Below are 18,867 nucleotides of genomic sequence, written 5' to 3'. Positions count from 1 at the left end.
ATAAAGCATTTTTTGGGCGGGTTAACTATTTTCTACCGCGTGGGTTAAGTTCAGGGCGTCAAAGTGTGTGTCGCAAAATAGGTTCACTCGCTTTGGTTTTCTGTACAGCCCTCCACAGGGGATAATTCCCCCTCTGGCGGGCCCTTGTACGGTTTCTTCTATTGTATAATTGTCCTTCAGTGTTTTCTGGTCAGTATCGTAGCTCCTGCAGGATAGGAGAGTCGCCAGTTCTTTTAAAATTCGCTTCCTTCTTGTATTAAATTGCATGGGAGATTATCAGTCAAAACCATTATCCGTATTATTTTTCCACCTCTGACACATATTCTTTATACATCGTGCACTTATTGCCATCATATGTTTTATGTTTATTATCCCTATGACCTTTCTTTACATTTTTTTGACACTTGAAGATGTTGCTAGCACACTCACTTGATCTGTGCTTTTCACCACTTCCAGGGCAACCTTGGTCATTTCTACAGTTTGCTGAGCTGTGTAACAAATTCCTGACATTTATAGCATTGATTGATAGGGCATGTTAAATGTATGTTTTTTTTTCGTCCAAAAGAATGCTCTCGATCTTGTGTCTACGTTTGTTAAGATGTACGTTTTAGCGTCTAAAAGAACGCTCCTATTTTACATTGTATCAGTATGTGGAAATTTAAGTAGATTTTCTGAGTATTGCTAAACTATACTTATATGAGAATTGTGGAGTGTGTTTAATCAGGTATATATGTGTTTGTGTTGTAGAACAATTATTGTTTCCCCTTTATTAGGGTGATGCCTTTGGAAGTTCCCCATTCCCTGTGCATTGACACCCACACCCTGTGCTGTGTCTATTTATGCCTTTCTTTTCAGAGTTCCTTGCTATTTTTTATATTGAAGTTGTAAATTGATGTCCCAATTGTGTTTTGTATCTTGTTTGTACCGTTATTGTGAGTTTTTGAGTGATCTGGGAATTATAAAAAAGATGCTGTTTGAAATTTGAATTTTTTGTGAGAGGAATAAAGATATCAAGGAAGCACGGGTTTCCCTCTCTCCCGTGAGAAAGTTGGGTATTTGAGGAGATTATGTCTCACGCCGAGGGGCCAGAGGCCCCCAAATAATCTACATACACAACTCATCTTTAGTATACTCAAATTTAGATAATCAAAATTTCATCCCAGTACACTTTTTTGCCGGCCCCTTTTTCAGTAATTCCTGAAATGGTGCCATGACAGTAACCATTGCAACGAAGGGAGCCAACTGACTAACCAGCCCAAACCACGACCAAATATCAGATATGGTGCGCTGATCAGTTTATCCTCCGAAGGCAAATATTTAGCCCATCCAACGTTATAGCCCACAAAATTCACCGCCCGCTGACAAAACTGGAATTTATTTGTGTTTAGAGTTACAACATTCCTCTCACATGCCAACAGTAAATCGAAAGTATGACAGAAAACTTCTTCTATGCTACAATCATGCAACAATATATCATCAGTACATTTAAAGTTCCTAGGGATATCCACAATTACATCAAATCTTTTAGTGTGTGTCCTGGGCAGTGCAGTGCAGTGCCCTATAGGTGTGCGACAATACCGACTCCTTCCCCAAGGGATTATGAAAGTTGTAAGCTTTCAACTTTCTTCCTCCAACACTACCTGATGGAATCCCCACTGTGCATCATCCACAGTCTTAAAAGTATGCACTGGGACATTTTGACACCATATCAAACAGTGCAACATATGTTGTGTTTCTCTTTTACAACATGCATTAAGTTTTTCTTAAAATCCACTGTCCTCCTCAGAGTGCCACTCTTTTTGCCTCCCACCACCATGATGGCACACCACTCAGTTACCTCCCCAGTAGGCACAGGTTGCAAGCTTCCTGCTAGAACATCCTCGTCTATCTGCTGTTTGACCTCTTTCTCCCAATGTTTAGGGATAATAATTGGCATATGGTAAGCATGTGGTACTGCACCACATACACCTGTTGCCAGGTGTGGTACCACATCCTTCCCAAATAGTGAAAAACAGAGAAAATCTAAGCTTCTATGGACCAAAACTGAACCTATCACACTTATCAAAACTTATAGAAATGGAAGTTCACAAACAAAGTTGGAAGCACTTGAAGCAACTCAACATTATAAATGATGAACAATTAGTGTACAGACAAAACCACTCAACGGAGACTACATTGTGTGAAATTATAAACGACATGATAAAAATTATAGCGAATGAAAAATGTGGTCTTGGATCATAGTGTAATATTTGTTTAATAATAATGTTATTATTACCCACTTGTGGCTTGATTTGTCAATTGTCCTGACATACATTTGGAGGCTACCATTCATTGTAGAACAATTAACTAACTCTAACTAGCCTATGCATATGAATTCAATCCTGGGCATAGGCTAATACAAGTGTGGTTCACCGGCCTAGGTTAATAAACCCAGGACTATTCTTAGCTTGAACCGGTACTTGACGCCATAGACTGACGAATCTTCATTTCTGGTTAGGGTTGAGGGGAAGGCTGACTCCTGCAGTTTGTTTAATGTTTCTTAGTAGGAGGATACATGGTTTAAACAACTTATTCATGTTGTTCCTTCCATAACGGTTAGAACTGGTTCCTAAACAGGTCCTTATACTTATTCCTATACCGGTTCTTAAACTGGTTCCCTGTAATACAAAAAGTTCATTTTAGGTCATGTCTAACTTAAACTGGTCCATTACACAGTTAGCTTGGCTTTACATGCATAACCGGTGGAATTTAACTCAAGAACTGACATATTTATAGAATTATGGAAGAATATCACACATCTTTGCCTATGGTTGGTGGCATTGCAACCCCATGCAAGCTCATTATGGCGCAACATACATAACATTACCACAACAACTCTCGGTAATTAGGTGTTATATTAAGGTAAAAATAGAAAAGAACACTATTAAGTGTTTTGGCATGTACAACATAAACTAAGATAAGTGCACACCTTTCACAAGGGAGAAATATGGCATTTCAAAGATGAAAACCAATTCGTTTTTCCTGTCCAGCAATTATGAAGAGTATTGTCATTAATTCAAGCTTCCAAAGAATACAGTGTTCATTAAGCATATAGACCAAATATTTCCTTTAATGCTAGCAAATATCTTAATATTAAACCTGACATATAATGTATATTTTGCTTCTGAAACTATATAACTGTTCCACTCACGATCAAGAATGGAAATGAAGCAAGGATGAATTTTCTTCATAGTTACCCATAAGACTTTACTGTTTAGAGGTCCGTTTTCTTTGCCCATAAGGTCTGCAGAAAATTATATGTTACTTTTGCATAATCAATCATGATAAGCTTTCATTTCTTTTACACAGTTATAATATTTCTTGCACGTAAGACTTCTCACTTGTCAACATTTTTCTATTGAAAATACCAACTGAAAATGTTACATTCCTTAGACTGGACCACAATCTACCGTATTACGAAAATCGTCTCTTGGAAAAAACAATATATAAAGTATTTTTCTTAATGGATCAAGTGGGTTGTATTATTATTTAAACAATTCTTGCATTGGATTTAATATTTTCAAGGCAAAGACTTTAATATTGCATAGTTGCCGTTGTACTTAGTATATAAACTGAATAGATCTGGTTGGTGGCCATTTATGTCGGTAATATTAACCATAGCATAAGAATATATATTAAGTTTTGACGAGCATGGCCATTCGACAGAATGCTGCTCCTATAAGGTCAGCCTTGACAATAAGTGATTAACGTTAAGCCCTCATTTATTTTGTGGAAATTAATCCCCCCCGCCACCACCACTGCCAGTCAATTGCAGTAGATCCTTGGTGTGATTATAATTATGCAGAATTATTGGAAATAGCCCAAATCGAATAAAAGAGACCAAGTTAAATCAAAAGTAGCAAACTGTGGAATCTGGTCACCCAAAGGTGTAAAAAGTAGCCGAATTTGTGACTTGTAGCACAATCTGGCAACCCTGCCCCACACCATGGCAAGGATTGAACTAAATAAGAGGATGGATAAAAGATAAGGAAGCAACTCCCCAACACAAATGGTAAGGTAATAGAAATGATAAAATTGTAAGAGCTCAACACCCCCGACTCATGTCAAAGGAGTGCAATATTTTCAGTTGGTATTTTCAATAAAGAGAAAGTGTTGACAAGTGAATAGTCCTAAGTGCAATAAATATTATAATCGTGAAAAAGAAATGACAGCTCTATTCCTATAGGATACTCTATGGGAGGGGTGAGTAAGAGCCACTATTCCTCTGTTGATGGTTTATTACAAAGTACTTCATCCCAAAGGTGGTTCCAGGTTACTCCAGGACGACTGGATGTTGGTGCCAGTGGCGCGGACAGACATAGGTAATGCATGGGTAATCATAGATATAATAATAACATTCGACTGGGTTGTATTATTAGTATCAGTGACATGATGCATTTCTATCCTACATAACCCCCAAGCTACACGTTACTCCAAAATGCAGGTACACTCAAGAGTCAAGATTAGAGACAAACAAAAAATATAAAATCAAGAACATGCAAAATGACAAGTAGTCTGCAAAACAATGGTTAATCAAAGCAAAACTTGATAATAGCTCAATGAACAAAATACACTTTATTTTCCACCCTCACAGTCCTTCATCCAAGCTGCTGGGCATTTAGTTGGCCTTGAACTACGTCTTTCCTGGTCCTGGGTATGAGGCGCTGCCCCTGGTGGTTCTATAGTAGGGGGCTGACTCTTTGCTGTTATGTATTTCAAGTGGTGGCAATTTCTCCTGAACATTCTGCCAGTCCCAGGTTAAATACTGTCTATATGGGAGTCTTTCCATCGCTCCTGATGCTGACGCGATACATAAGTACAGTAACCCCCATTGCTTATAAAAGTGTAACATCTCAGCACTCGCCAAGTTGGTCCCCCCATCAGTGGATATCCTCTCAGGGGTACCCCAGTGGCAGAACCACCTCCGCAAAACAGGGATGATCTTCAGTGAGGTCACACCATTGCCAAAGTGCGACAGTTCCAGCTACCTAGTTAATCTGTCTGGATATGCTAAATAGCATTTTTGATCTAACTGAAAGAAATCTGCTACTGTTTTCTGAAGTGGATGCACTGGCAGTTAAGTGGGAATGAATGGTTCTCGTTGTTGAGATGGCGAATTCTCATTGCACGTCGTACATTTAGACTTCTGAAAGATTACATCTGCCTCCATTCCAGGCCAATACACCAGTCTGTAACCAGCGTTCGGGCATGCTGACTCTCGTCGGCAAATCACCAGCATCATTAACGGATTCACACGGCCCACTCCCAAGTGCGTATTGACGCGAATTCCGCTCCAGTTAAGAGGGCAAGAGCGAGCACGGACGCGGACATCCCCACCCTCGTTCAGTTGACCGCAAACCTCGTGGACTCAGATGTCGACCTTCCACCCATATCACCCGCGCCCCTCCCGCCGCTGAGGCTCTCGCGTTCCTCCACACCGCTGCCCTTGCACCTCACGCTACCCTGCCTGGTGCCCTGTCCGGCAGGTCAAACAAAAGCCGCCGTCGCCATAAAGCTAAGCTGCCACCTTTCACTCAGGGGAACCCATCAGTGTGGCTGTCCAGGGTTGAGGGTCAGTTCAGGCTGGCGGAACTCACAGACGAGGTGCTACAGGCTGATGCAGTGATAAATGCCCTACCAGAGGAGGTCTACAGGAAACTCATCCCGTGGGTGTCCACCCCACACCCCCTCACCTACTGCCACCTAAAAGCACCCCTCAGAGAGACAAATGCCTGCTGTTGCGGAGGTGCCCACAGCAGTGTTTTCGGCTTCCCCTTCAGGACTGCGGTCAGGGGATACATGATGCGGGCGATGTCTTGTATGACATTACCCTCCATAATTGGTGGACTGGAAAAATGAACTGGTTTTCATCTTATCAAGACGTTGAATTAACCAGTCGAAATTAAGATTGTCTATGATTGAGTATGCATACGTTAGTGCGTAAGTTCAACCAAGCGTGTACTTCCGTAAGTTCAAATTACACTGTTCAAGACGTGTACGAAGACTTGAGAGGGGAAAGGAATGTAGCTCCCCTTTATTTTATTTGAAATGTCATATTTCTCCCTTGTGAAAGGGATGCACTTATCTTAGTTTATATTGTACATGTTGCCATAACACTCAGTAGTGTTCTTTTGTATTTTTACCTTGATGTAATGGCAAGTTACCAAGAGTTGTTGTGGTAACGTTACGTAAGTTGCGCCATGATGAGCTTGCATGTGGTTGCAATGCCACCAACCATAGGCTAAGAGCGATATTCTTCGATAATTCTATAAATATGTCAGTTCTTGAGGTAAATTCCACCTGTTATGCATGTAAAGCCAAGCAAACTGTGTAATGTACCAGTTTAAGTTAGACATGAATACAGTATAGCCTAAGCTAAGGACTGCATGCTGTCTGGCACAAGATTGCTGTCCTAAATGAACTTTTCGTTTCACAGGGAACCAGTTTAAGAACCGGTATAGGAATAAGTATAAGAACTAGCATAAGGACCTGTTTAGGAACCAGTTCTAACTGCTATGGAAGGAACAACAGGAGTAAGTTGTTTAAACCATGTATCCTCCTACTAAGAAACATTAAACAAATTGCAGGAGTCAGCCTTCCCCTCAACCCTAACCAGAAATGAAGATTCGTCAGTCTATGGCGTCAAGTACCGGTTTAAGCTAAGAATAGTCCTGGGTTTATTAACCTAGGCCAGTGTGTCACACTTGTATTAGCCTATGCCCTGGATTGAATTCATATGTATAGGCTAGTTAGAGTTAGTTAATTGTTCTAAAATGAATGGTAGCCTCCAAATGTATGTCAGGACAATTGACAAATCAAGCCACAAGTGGGTAATAATAACATTATTATTAAACAAATATTACACTATGATCCAAGACCACCTTTTCATTCGCTATAATTTTTATCATGTCATTTATAATTTCACACAATGTAGTCTCCGTTGAGTGGTTTTTTCTGTACACTAATTGTTCATCATTTATAATGTTGAGTTGCTTCAAGTGCTTCCAACTTTGTTTGTGAACTTCCATTTCTATAAGTTTTGATAAGTATGATAGGTTCAGTTTTGGTCCATAGAAGCTTAGATTTTCTCTGTTTTTCACTATTTGGGAAGGATGTGGTACCACACCTGGCAACAGGTGTATGTGGTGCAGTACCACATGCTTACCATATGCCAATTATTATCCCTAAACTGGGAGAAAGAGGTCAAAAAGCAGATAGACGAGGATGTTCTCGCAGGAAGCTTGCAACCTGTGCCTACTGGGGAGGTAACTGAGTGGAGTGCCCGCATGGTGGTGGGAGGCAAAAAGAGTGGCACTCTGAGGAGGACAGTGGATTTTAAGAAAAACTTAATGCATGTTGTAAAAGAGAAACACAACATATGGTTGCACTGTTTGATATGGTGTCAAAATGTCCCAGTGCATACTTTTAAGACTATGGATGATGCACACTGGGGATTCCATCAGGTAGTGTTGGAGGAAGAAAGTTGAAAGCTTACAACTTTCATAATCCCTTGGGGAAAGAGTCGGTATTGTCGCACACCCATAGGGCACTGCACTGCACTGCCCAGGACACACACCAAAAGATTTCGTGTAATTGTGGATATCCCTAGGAACTTTAAATGTACTGATGATATATTGTTGCATGATTGTAGCATAGAAGTTTTCTGGCATACTTTCGATTTACTGTTGGCATGTGAGAGGAATGTTGTAACTCTAAACACAAATAAATTCCAGTTTTGTCAGCGGGCCGTCAATTTTGTGGGCTATAACGTTGGGTGGGCTAAATATTTGACTTAGGAGGATAAACTGGCTGCTATAAAGAATTTCCCAATGTCTGATCAGCGCACCATATCTGATATTTGGTCGTAGTCTGGGCTGGTTAGTCAGTTGGCTCCTTCATTGCAGTGGTTACTGTCATGGCACCATTTCAGGAATTACTGAAAAAGGGGCCAGCAAAAAGTGTACTGGGATGAAGTTTTGATTTCTAAATTTGAATATACTAAAGATGAGTTGTGTAGCATAATATCTGAGGGTCTGCATTATTATGATGAGACAGGACCAACCATTGTTATGACTGATTGGAGTAAAGAAGGAATGGGCTTTGTTGTATTACAGCAATACTGTTCTTGCATATGTCATGATGTACCTCTCTGTTGTAATGGGAGTTTAGCTGCTAGCCCTGTGTGGCAGCAGTCACCTTTCAAAAGAGGAATTGAACTACGCCCCTATCGAGGGGGAGAGGACAGCTGTGGTCTGGTGTCTGAAAAAAGCTTGTCTCTTTTTGCCGGGCTGCCCTAACCTACTTCTGGTAACAGACCATTGGCTGTTGGTTAAGTTTTTTAGTGATCGAGCTTTAAAACACATTGAGAATCCCAGATTGTTCCGTTTGAAACAAAAAACCCTTCACTATAAATTCTCAGTGAAGTAAATGGGAGGTAAAAGAAATCCTGCTGCTGATACCCTGTCCAAGTACCCTAGTCTAAAGGCATCACTGAGCAAAGTAGATATGAAAGAAGCAGAAGTATGCGAGATAATGTCTGCTGCAATGATTGCATCATTCCGTGACATGGATATTGACGTCACAGTAATTGACACCGATGATGTTGAGAGATTTGCCAGCAAAGATGAAGATTATCAATTATTACTGAAAAGGGTAAGAGATGACATTGGCCAGAAAGTAGGAATAAGACTGAGCCTACATTAAAGCCACATGTTCAATTAAGGGAATGACTTAGCTATATCCATGGACTGGTCACTTATACATTTGATGAAGGGCATATACATTTGATAGTGCCGCAAGCTCCGCTGATTCAATGTTGCACACGCATGGCATTCAATGTATTGGCCTGGGATGGAGGCAGATGTAATGTTTCAGAGGTCTCAATGTATGAGGTGCAATGAGAATTCATCATCCCAACAACGAGAACCATTCATTCCCACTCAACCGCCAATTTATCCATTTCAGAACAGTAGCAGATTTCTTTCATTTAGACAATAAATGCTATTTATTGTAGGCAGACAGATGAACAGGGTGGCTGGAACTGTCGCACTTTGACAATGTTGCACTTTGGTATTGCAGAGGTGGTTCTGCTGTTGGGGTACCCCTGATGAGATCTCCTGTGATGGGGGGACGAACTTGGCGAGTATCGAGATGTCCGACTTTCATAAGCGATGGGGATGCAATTGCTTATCTCATCAGCACAATGCCCGCAATTGAATGGGTGAGTATGATAAGGGACAATGATAGGAATAATGGTAGCCTAGACACCTTTGCCACAGTAAAAGCCCTTATGCAATTCAGAAATACACCCCTAAGAGATGTAGACAACCCCCCCCCCCCATGTAATTAACGTTGGGGAGGCAGTTGCGGGAATCTGTCCCAATGGCGAATGAATTCCTGCTCTTGTATAATTGTAATGTCACCGTCTGTGAAGTCTCCACTGAGCAAGTTTTCTGTGGTGACGTCCCCTTTTCTTCGCCTATACAATTGGTCACGCCTAACGTGCCAGGTCACACGAATTCAGTCATTTAAACTATGTATATATTTGTTCACCTGTTGTCAATTGTGTTTTGTACATTGTAAAGTGTACTTGTTCGCTGTATTTTATTGTTAATTATTATCGACCTCAGGTCACTCACGCTCTCATTGTCTTTCGCGGCACGGCGCCAGTCTGCCGCTATATAAACTGCCTGGATCTTGAGTAAAGTAGCCGTTCTCTTTTACCTGCTCGTTAGGTACCTCTTACATAATCACTGGATGACAACAATACGAGAAAGGGAAAATGCCATGCATGGAAGTTGCCATATCTACATGTAGGCAACTAAGTCCTCGTACAGGATGCAGTCATTAAGAAGTGGTGGATTGATCAGGAGTCGTAATGGAAAGACTCCCATATAGACAGTATTTAACCTGAGGCTGGCAGAATGTTCAGGAGAAATCGCCACCACTTGAAATACATAACAGCAAAGAGTCAGTACCCTACTATAGAACCACCAGGGGCAGTGCCTCATACCCAGGACCAGGAAAGACGTAGTTCAAGGCCAACTAAATGCCCAGCTTGGATGAAGGACTGTGAAGGTGGAAAATAAAGTGTATTTTGTTCATTGAGCTATTATTAAGTTTTGCTTTGATTAACCATTGTTTTGCAGACTACTTGTCATTTTGCTTGTTCTTGATTTTATATCTTTTGTTTGTCTCTAATCTTGACTCTTGGGTATACCTGTGTTTTGGAGTAACGTGCAGCTTGGGGGGTTATGTAGGATAGAAATGCATCATGTCACTGATACTAATAATACAACCCAATCGAATGTTATTATTACATCTATGATTACCACGCATTACCTATGTCTGTCCGCGCCACTGGCACCAACATCCAGTCGTCCTGGAGTAACCTGGACCCACCTTGGGATTAAGTGCTTTGTAATAAACCATCAACAGAGGAATAGCACCTCTTACTCACCCTAACATAGAGTATCCTATAGGAATAGAGCTGTCATTTCTTTTTCACAATTATAATATTTTTTGCACTTAAGACTATTCACTTGTCAACACTTTCTCTTTATTGAAAATACCAACTGAAAATATTGCATTCCTTTGACATGCCTCGGGGGTGTCGATCGTCTTTGGGATTTTATAATTTCTCTTACCTTAACATTTCTGTTGGGGAGTCGCTCCTTATCTTACCTTGCCTTTGTGGGGGGGCCATCACTTTGCACAAAATAATGAGGCCTTAACATTAATCAATCACACACAGCAACCACTTATAGGAGCAGCATTCTAACGAATGGCCATGCTCGTCAAAACTTATATATATTATTATAAGGTGTTTAATGTTGCTGACATAAATGGACACTAACCAGATCTATTCAGTTTATATACCAGTTGCGAGGACAGCTATGCAATATTAAAGATGTTGCATTGAAAATTTGAAATACAATGCACGAATCGTTCAAGTAATAATACAACCCTCTTGATCTATTACAAAAAATATATATTGTTTTTTCCAAGAGACGATTTTCGTAATACTGGAGATTGTGGTCCAGTCAAAGGAATGCAATATTTTCAGTTGGTATTTTCAATAAAAAATGTTGACTAGTGAGAAGTTTTAAGTGCAAAAAATATTACAACTGTGTAAAAGAAATGAAAGCTATATTCCTTATCATGATTGATTATGCAAAAGTAACATATAATTTTCTGCAGACCTTATGGGCAAAGAAAACGGACCTCTAAACAGTAAAGTCTTATGGGTAACTATGAAGAAAATTCATCCCTGCTTCATTTCCATCCTTGACCATGAGTGGAACAGTTATATAGTTTCAGAAGCAAAATATACAGTATATGTCAGTTTACTATTAAGTTATTTGCTAGCTTTCAAGGAAACATTGTGGTCTATATGCCTAATGAACACTGTATTCTTTGGAAGCTTGAATTAATGACAATACCCTTCATAATTAGTGGATTAGGAAAACGAATTGGTTTTCATCTTATGAAGACGTTGAATTAACCACTCGAAATTGAGATTGTCTATGATTGAGTATGCGTACTTAAGTGCGTAAGTTCAACCAAGTGCGTAGTTACATAAGTTCAAATCGCACACGTTGAAGACGTGTATGACGGCTTGACGTCTTGAGAGGGGAAAGGAATGTATCTCCCCTTATTTTCGTTTGAAATGCCACATTTCTCCCTTGTGAAAGGGATGCACTTATCTTAGTTTATATTATACATGTTGCCATAACACTCAATAGTGTTCTTTTGTATTTTTACCTTGATGTAATGGCAAGTTACCAACAGTTGTGGTAATGTTATGTATGTTGCGCCATGATGAGCTTGCATGTGGTTGCAATGCCACCAACCATAGGCTAAGATGTGCGATATTCTTCGATAATTCTATAAATATGTCAGTTCTTGAGTTAAATTCCACCGGTTATGCATGTAAAGCCAAGCTAACTGTGTAATGTACCAGTTTAAGTTAGACATGAGTACAGTAGGCTATAGCCTAGGCTAAAGACTGCATATGGACATTTGCATGAGAATTGAGGCAGATTAATGAATACAATGCAGTAGCATCATATATGTGAAATGGCGAGACGTTTGGCGTCTTCACAAACAGAAACATAGATCAGTTTGATACAGAAGATTTGGTGGAACATTATGAGTACATGATTGGAATGCTTGCACGGTAATGCAAGTAGTGGTGATTGATATGAATCGAGACAACAATGGTTAGAGAGAAACAGACAGAAATATTGTATGGTAGAAGTTGCGTTCCTTCAAGCGGTCCCCTCTGGCTGACGCACAGGAGGGAGAGAGAGAAAGCGGGATGCTTTCGTTCGTTGGATGATCCACACACACACACGTGCCCGTAGGATTGCAATGCGGTCCTTTACAGAGTAAAGAAGGGATGGGCTTTGTTGTATTACAGCAATATTGTTCTTGCATATGCCATGATGTACCTCTCTGTTGTCAGGGGGTTTGGAAGCTAGCCCTGTGCGGCAGCAAGCACCTTTCAAAAGAGGAATTGAACTACGCCCCTATTAAGGGGGGAGGCGGCGGCTGTGGTCTGGTGTCTGAAAAAAGCTCATCTCTTTTTGTTAGACTGCCTAACCTACTTCTAGTGACAGACCATCGCCCATTGGTTAAGTTGTTTGGCGGGAGTTGAAGCACACTGAGAATCCCAGACTGTTCCATTTGAAAGTAAAAACCCTTCAGTACAAATTCTCAGAGAAATATGTGGCAGGTAAAAAAAATAGTGCTGCTGATACCTTGTCCAGATATCCTAGTCTGAAGGCATTACTGAGCAAGATAGATATGGCAGAGGCAGAAGAGGTATATGAGATAACGTGTGCAGCAATGATTGTGTCATTCCGTGACGTGGATAGTGACATCATAGTAATTGACAGTGATGATGTTGAGAAAATTGCTAGCAAAGATGATGATTATCAGGTGTTATTGAAAAGGGTAAGAGATGACAACTGGCCAAAAAGTAGAAATATGGTTGAGCCTACATTAAAGCCATCCTCTCAGGTAAGGGAACGGCTTAGCTATATCAATGGACTGGTCACTTATACTTCTGACAAGGGGCACATATGTTTGGTAGTGTCACAAGCTCTGAGGGAAACTGTGGCATGTAACCTACACTCGTGCCACCAAGTAGCTTATTCAACGTTACGTAGGGCACGGCAGTCGGTGTATTGGCCTGGAATGGAGGCAGATGTAATCTTTCAGAGGTCTAAATGTATGACGTGCAATGAGAATTCGCCATCTCAACAACAAGAACCATTCATTCCCACTTAACTGCCAGTGCATCCATTTCAGAAAACAGTAGCAGATTTCTTTCAATTAGATAAAAATGCTATTTAGCATATGCAGACAGATTAACTAGGTAGCTGGAACTGTCGCACTTTGGCAGTGGTGTGACCTCACTGAAGATCACCCCTGTTTTGCGGAGGTGGTTCTGCCACTGGGGTACCCCTGAGAAGATATCCACTGATGGGGGGACCAACTTGGCGAGTGCTGAGATGTTACACTTGTATAAGCAATGGGGTTACAGTTATGTATCTCGTCAGCATCAGGAGTGATGGAAAGACTCCCCATATAGACAGTATTTAACCTGGGACTGGCAGAATGTTCCGGAGAAATTGCCACCACTTGAAATACATAACAGCAAAGAGCCAGCCCCCTACTATAGAACCACCCGGGGCAGCGCCTCATTCCCAGGACCAGGAGGTAGATACTGGCCATGGCAGTCCCCTACCCCTTGAAAGACGTAGTTCAAGGCCAACTAAATGCCCAGCTTGGATGAAGGACTGTTAAAAACCGCCCAGTACCCCACGAAGACACAATGGTAACATGTCAGATTACAGTTCCAGTCAACAGGGAACAAATTATATCAATATGAGGAGCAAGGCAGTGAGGCATAATCAGCCAGGAGGACAAGCAGAAGTAAATGAGGCAGGCGGGCGGGGAAAGGAGATAAGGATATGATTGGTTAAGTGGGAGATGACACTTCCCACAGCTATGGTAAGAAAAATTTCAGGGCTTCGAGCGATTTTTTAAATAGTGGCGTTTAAACACTAGAGGTGATTTCAACCCGTATATTTAGTCAACTCTGAGAAATCCATATTATGAAAGTAATTAATGGAAGTAGCAACTGCTTTCCGAGATATCATGAACCTTAGGGAACTGAATCTAGGTTAGCTTGTTTAATAAAATACAGGTGTTGTCTTACCATTCAGTGATAGAGTACCACCTTTCTCTGATAAAAGGACCCGACCACTCTGTGAGTTACCAAAGGTAAGATTTAAGTGTATGAACTGGGACATAAGGCTGGTCTTGTGGAAGGGCACCACCTTCAAGGAGACCACCTGTCTTGTGGGTCTTCGTTTTGGCTAAGAATCTAGGATCAAGGGAAAGGAGGACCTCTCCGGAAGGGAGGAAGTTCACAAAATGATCACCCCTAGTGAGAGCTGACAGCTCTGAGATTCTAGCACCTGAGGCCAAGCTAATCATAATCAGAAATAAGGTCTTCCTTAACAGATCCTGATAAGAGCATTGAAAGTTATCATCCTCTGATGCTAACTTAAGGACGTCATTGAAACCACGTAGCGGAATGTGGGCGTGATACGGGTCTCAGACGAGCGCATGTGCTCTGAGGATGGATAAATAGGAATCTGTAGGTCGATTTTAAAGCGTACAAGGAATACTTTCTTTGAGGCTGACTTGGTTGTGGTAATAGTGGCCGAACAGGCCTTTTCAAAACCAGCTGATCTAAAGAAAGGGCTCTAAATTAGTCGTCGCAACCTTGGCTTCAGATGCTTTTAGGAAGGAGGCTAATTTTTGACTGCTGAATCATATTGTCTAGAGTAGAATCTCTTTTGTCTGACTCAAGAAATAAGTGTTGACAGGGTCAATGTTTGCCCCTTTTGGGCTGCAAATTTTATAAAGTCCATAAAGCTAGGGCATTCTGAATTCTTGAGGAAGCTGACTACAGTCTTGGTTTGTACTGTCTGTGGGTCAGTGAAGCAGAATCCGAAGACTCTGCAGTCCCAGTTCCTGAAGAAGGAGACAATTGCTCTTCAGCCAGTGAGAATTTCTGAGGCTAGATTGACCTTTGAATGTCCTGAGTTTATGTAATACTTTCCAACAATGCATTGTTGGAGAATAGGTGGTCTCTCCCATTTGTTCCAATCTATTGTCATTGCGTCCGTGGCGTATGCCTGAGGGTCCAGGTTGGGGGCCACATAACAGGGGAGCTTGAAGTTGCTTTCTGTCGCGAACAGATCCACTTGGAGACCAGGAACCTGGCGGCAAATCCATTTGAAAGATTCCGTGTCCAGGGACCACTCCGTCTCCAACGGAGTCGTTCTGGACAGGGAATCCGCCACCACGTTCCGTACCCCCGCAAGGTGGGTGGCTGACAGGTGCCAGCCGTGCTTGTTCGCCAGGGAGAAGATAGCAACCATTACTTGGTTTACTCGACCTGATTTGGAGCGCCGCCCTGTTGATGCAATGGCGAACTGCCACTCGCTGTCAATACCAACCTGATATGAATCCGGTTGAGTGATTTTCTTTAAGTTAGAAGGAGCCGCCACCTTTTCCAGGGTGTTTATATGGAACTGCTGAAGCATTGTGGACCACGTTCCCTGTACTTTTTGTTTTGGGAATATCCCCCAGCCGCTTAGGGAAAGCGTCTGTGTGGACAACTAGTGCGGAGAGCTGAAGCGGAACTGACTTGGAGAGGCCCTTGACTGAGGTCAGGCGCGGTCTTGTTTTCAAGATTCGAGGATGGAGAGACCTTGTCTCCTGAGAAGCGACATTGGCTCGACTCCCGCCACACTCTGTTTTATGTCTTTGATTTCCTTTTAGAGCAGGTCTGTCACTGAGGCAAATTGAAGGGATCCAAGGACCCTTTCTTGTGATCGTGGATCTGGATTGATTTTGAGAAATTTTCTGGTGAGATACTATCTCCTTTCTCTTGGGAGGTGGGAGGGATAACGTGTGAGCAGACAAATCCCACTGTAGGCCCAGCCACTGAAACCGGGACTCCGGAGTCAGGCGGGACTTTTGTCTGTTCAGTTGAAAACCTAACGATTCTAGGAAGTTGATGACTATGGTCGTAGCCTGCTGACACTCCAGAACTGTTGGTGCCCAAATTATCCAATCGTCCAGGTACGCTGCTAGGGATATCCCTCAGGACGAGTTGTTGAACTACCGTGTCCGTAACGAGTGAATACCACAAGCACGCAATGTTTTAAGGCCGAAGGGCATGACCTTGAAGCGAGTAGGCTTGATTCCCGAGTCTGAAACCGAGGAACTGAGAGAAGTTCAGCGCCAACGGGGTGTGTGTGGCGTCTGAAAGATCGATGGAAGTGGTGACGGCTCCACGCTGAAGTAGGAAGTCCGTACCTGAGCTGTGTAAGCATGCGAAATTTGTGTATTGCCACCAGAGAGATTTAGGCGCGACAGATCCAGGATCACTCTTTGTTGATCTGAGTCTTTTTGGGAACTGTGAATAACCTGCCTTGAAATTTTAGGTGCCTTACTTTCTTTGTGCTCGTTTGTTGAGCAATTCTGCCACATAATCCCGTAGGATTGATGAGGTGGCTAATTAAGAAAACCTGTTCGGAGAGCGGTTCCTTGATCCAACTCCAACCCAGACCTTTGGACACTATACTGTATTACCCAGGGCTGAAGGTCAGTAGTCCCTGAACCAATGAGCGACCACCTACCTGTGTTTTCTCAGTGGGAGAGGCCCGGGTTTTGTTCCCTCTACCACGTCAGGTTTTCCCCTTGGGGTGGTGTTCGCCTTGCCTCTGTGACCCTGCCTCTTCCCTTGCGATTCTGTTAAGGCCGTGCAGTAACCCCAGTCCTACCGTGGGTGGGGTTGTAAGCTGGTGTAACATGCGAGGCGCAGCAAGGAATGAGCTACAGTTGGACCAGCACATATTGATGGGGGAAACTTTAGTGGAGGCTGTGCCGCTGCCCGAGACTGGGACGGCTTGAACTACCGTCTGCTGGTGGGGCCTTTTATGTCTCCTAAAACGTTTGCCTCCTCTCGTCTGGGGGCCACCAGATTCAGAGGTCTTGCGTTTGTAGGTGGGGATGCTAGCGAGCGCCAGACTCTGGTTAGCCCACTTGTGTACCTCCGTCCTGCGTTCGTAACCTCTTCTTCTGGGAAGAGGTTAGGTCCCCCAGATCGAGCTCTTCTGAGCTTGTTAGGCTAAATGACGGATAATGGCGTTTGCGAAGGCGAGCTTCCTACATTTGGTCTGGCCATGATAGTTCGATAGGTCCAGGCTAGCCAAAGCTAACAGGGACTTAGCTAAGACACAGAAAAAGGGCGCTCGTCTGCGCAGAAACGGCAGTGGCTTCTGTGAGACAGGCGGAGTTCAGGAACCGGGCTAGCTTAGTCCGAGACATCAAACTCCGCCTTTAGCAAAGATTCCAGCAGCAGGAGTTCCTCGCTTCATGTGAGGAAAGCACAGAGGTCAACTTCCCGACCGTGAAGGTGGAGCGGGCATCCTCAGAACTCATCACTTCGGGAACACAGGGAAGTGAATTCTCTCCTTTCCACTTAGCTGCGATGGATTACCGTCAAAGCATACGCTCGGGCCGTAGCCAGGGCGACTTTGTTTAAACAGGGAGTCGGTAAGTTGTCTCCCAGGGCAAACATAGTAAAGCTGCCCTTGAAAGGAGTCAACTTTGTGTTGTCTGCCTGCCACTCCGTCAGAGTCTTGGGAGAGCGACTGAGCTTAGTCCCTGGGGATGATGACTGGTCTCCTGGGAACCTTATCTGAACGTATCCAAGCTTCCTCTGTCAACCTTACGAAACCTGGATACGGGGGCAAAAGATCGGCGGGGAAGAACTCCAACTCCTCCAACCGTCTCGTGCCAAGACCTTCAATGGTCAGTTTGCCATCGTGTTGGATGGCCCGGAGGGCGAAACGCCAAGGGTTGCCAAGATCGAAAGGCGGGAGTTCCGCCGTATCGGGAAAAGCTATTTATACTGGGGTTCGGCTGGGGTGGGTTAGTTATTCCCGCCAGCATGTTGTCATAAGCGGCAAACTTCTCCAGAGATCTTATTGTCATTATGTATGGAAACTTTTCGGACATTTTGGTTAAACTTGTCATTGATCCTCGGAGAACCTTTGGAACATTTCTTTATAAGGTCTCAGCGTCAAAGCAGGTTAGCGGAGGGCGATCTTGTTGCCCTCTTACCGCGCCTTTGCGGGAGAACTAGGCACCCTTGCTCGGAGGCTACAGGTGCTGAGACCTTAGCAACCGACGGGGAAAGGCGATGCTTTCTTGGAGGGGGCGGACTTATAGCCCTTCGCCTTTACGAAGTCTTCAACTTCAACCCAGGGATAGCTGATGGAGCCCTATCACCCAAGGAGGAAGACTTTAAAACCTGAAAGGAGAAGACAATGAAGAAGCTGGGAATCGAAAGGGCGCCCGCCCCAGCTACCTCACCTACCTCGCTGCCCACCCCTGGTCCTGTTCAATAGCCATGGGTTGGGTCTAAGTTCAAAGCGGCAGCGTCCTCTGAAACTGAATAAGAATATCCACCGGGGTGGCTGAGTCGCATCCCGGATCTGCTGGATGATGGGGGGGTGGCAAGATCTTCCTGCTTTCTGGCCGCCATAGTGCGCGAGGTAGAGCAGGTCCCTCAACTTCGCGCATCGAGGACGTAAACACCCCCGACGGAACATTCCTTGCATTAACCACAGGCCGGAGAGATTCCAAGGCCGATTTCTTAGAGGACTCGTCCGCCTGAAAGAAAGCCAACAATTAGCTAAGGGTGAAAAAACAGTCCGGAAACCACATAAACAA

General features: G+C 43.2%; 1 protein-coding gene across 1 annotated transcript in view; it reads right to left on the bottom strand.

The window, feature by feature from the left end:
• Positions 1-18,867, bottom strand: part of LOC136838236 (zinc finger protein 436-like) — a 93,996-nt gene that overhangs the window by 60,871 nt on the left and 14,258 nt on the right. The window lies entirely within an intron of this gene.

This window comes from Macrobrachium rosenbergii, unplaced genomic scaffold (assembly GCF_040412425.1).
Source record: "Macrobrachium rosenbergii isolate ZJJX-2024 unplaced genomic scaffold, ASM4041242v1 282, whole genome shotgun sequence".
In the NCBI taxonomy this organism is placed as follows: Eukaryota; Metazoa; Arthropoda; class Malacostraca; order Decapoda; family Palaemonidae; genus Macrobrachium; species Macrobrachium rosenbergii.
This window is presented reverse-complemented; position numbering and strand designations above follow the sequence as displayed.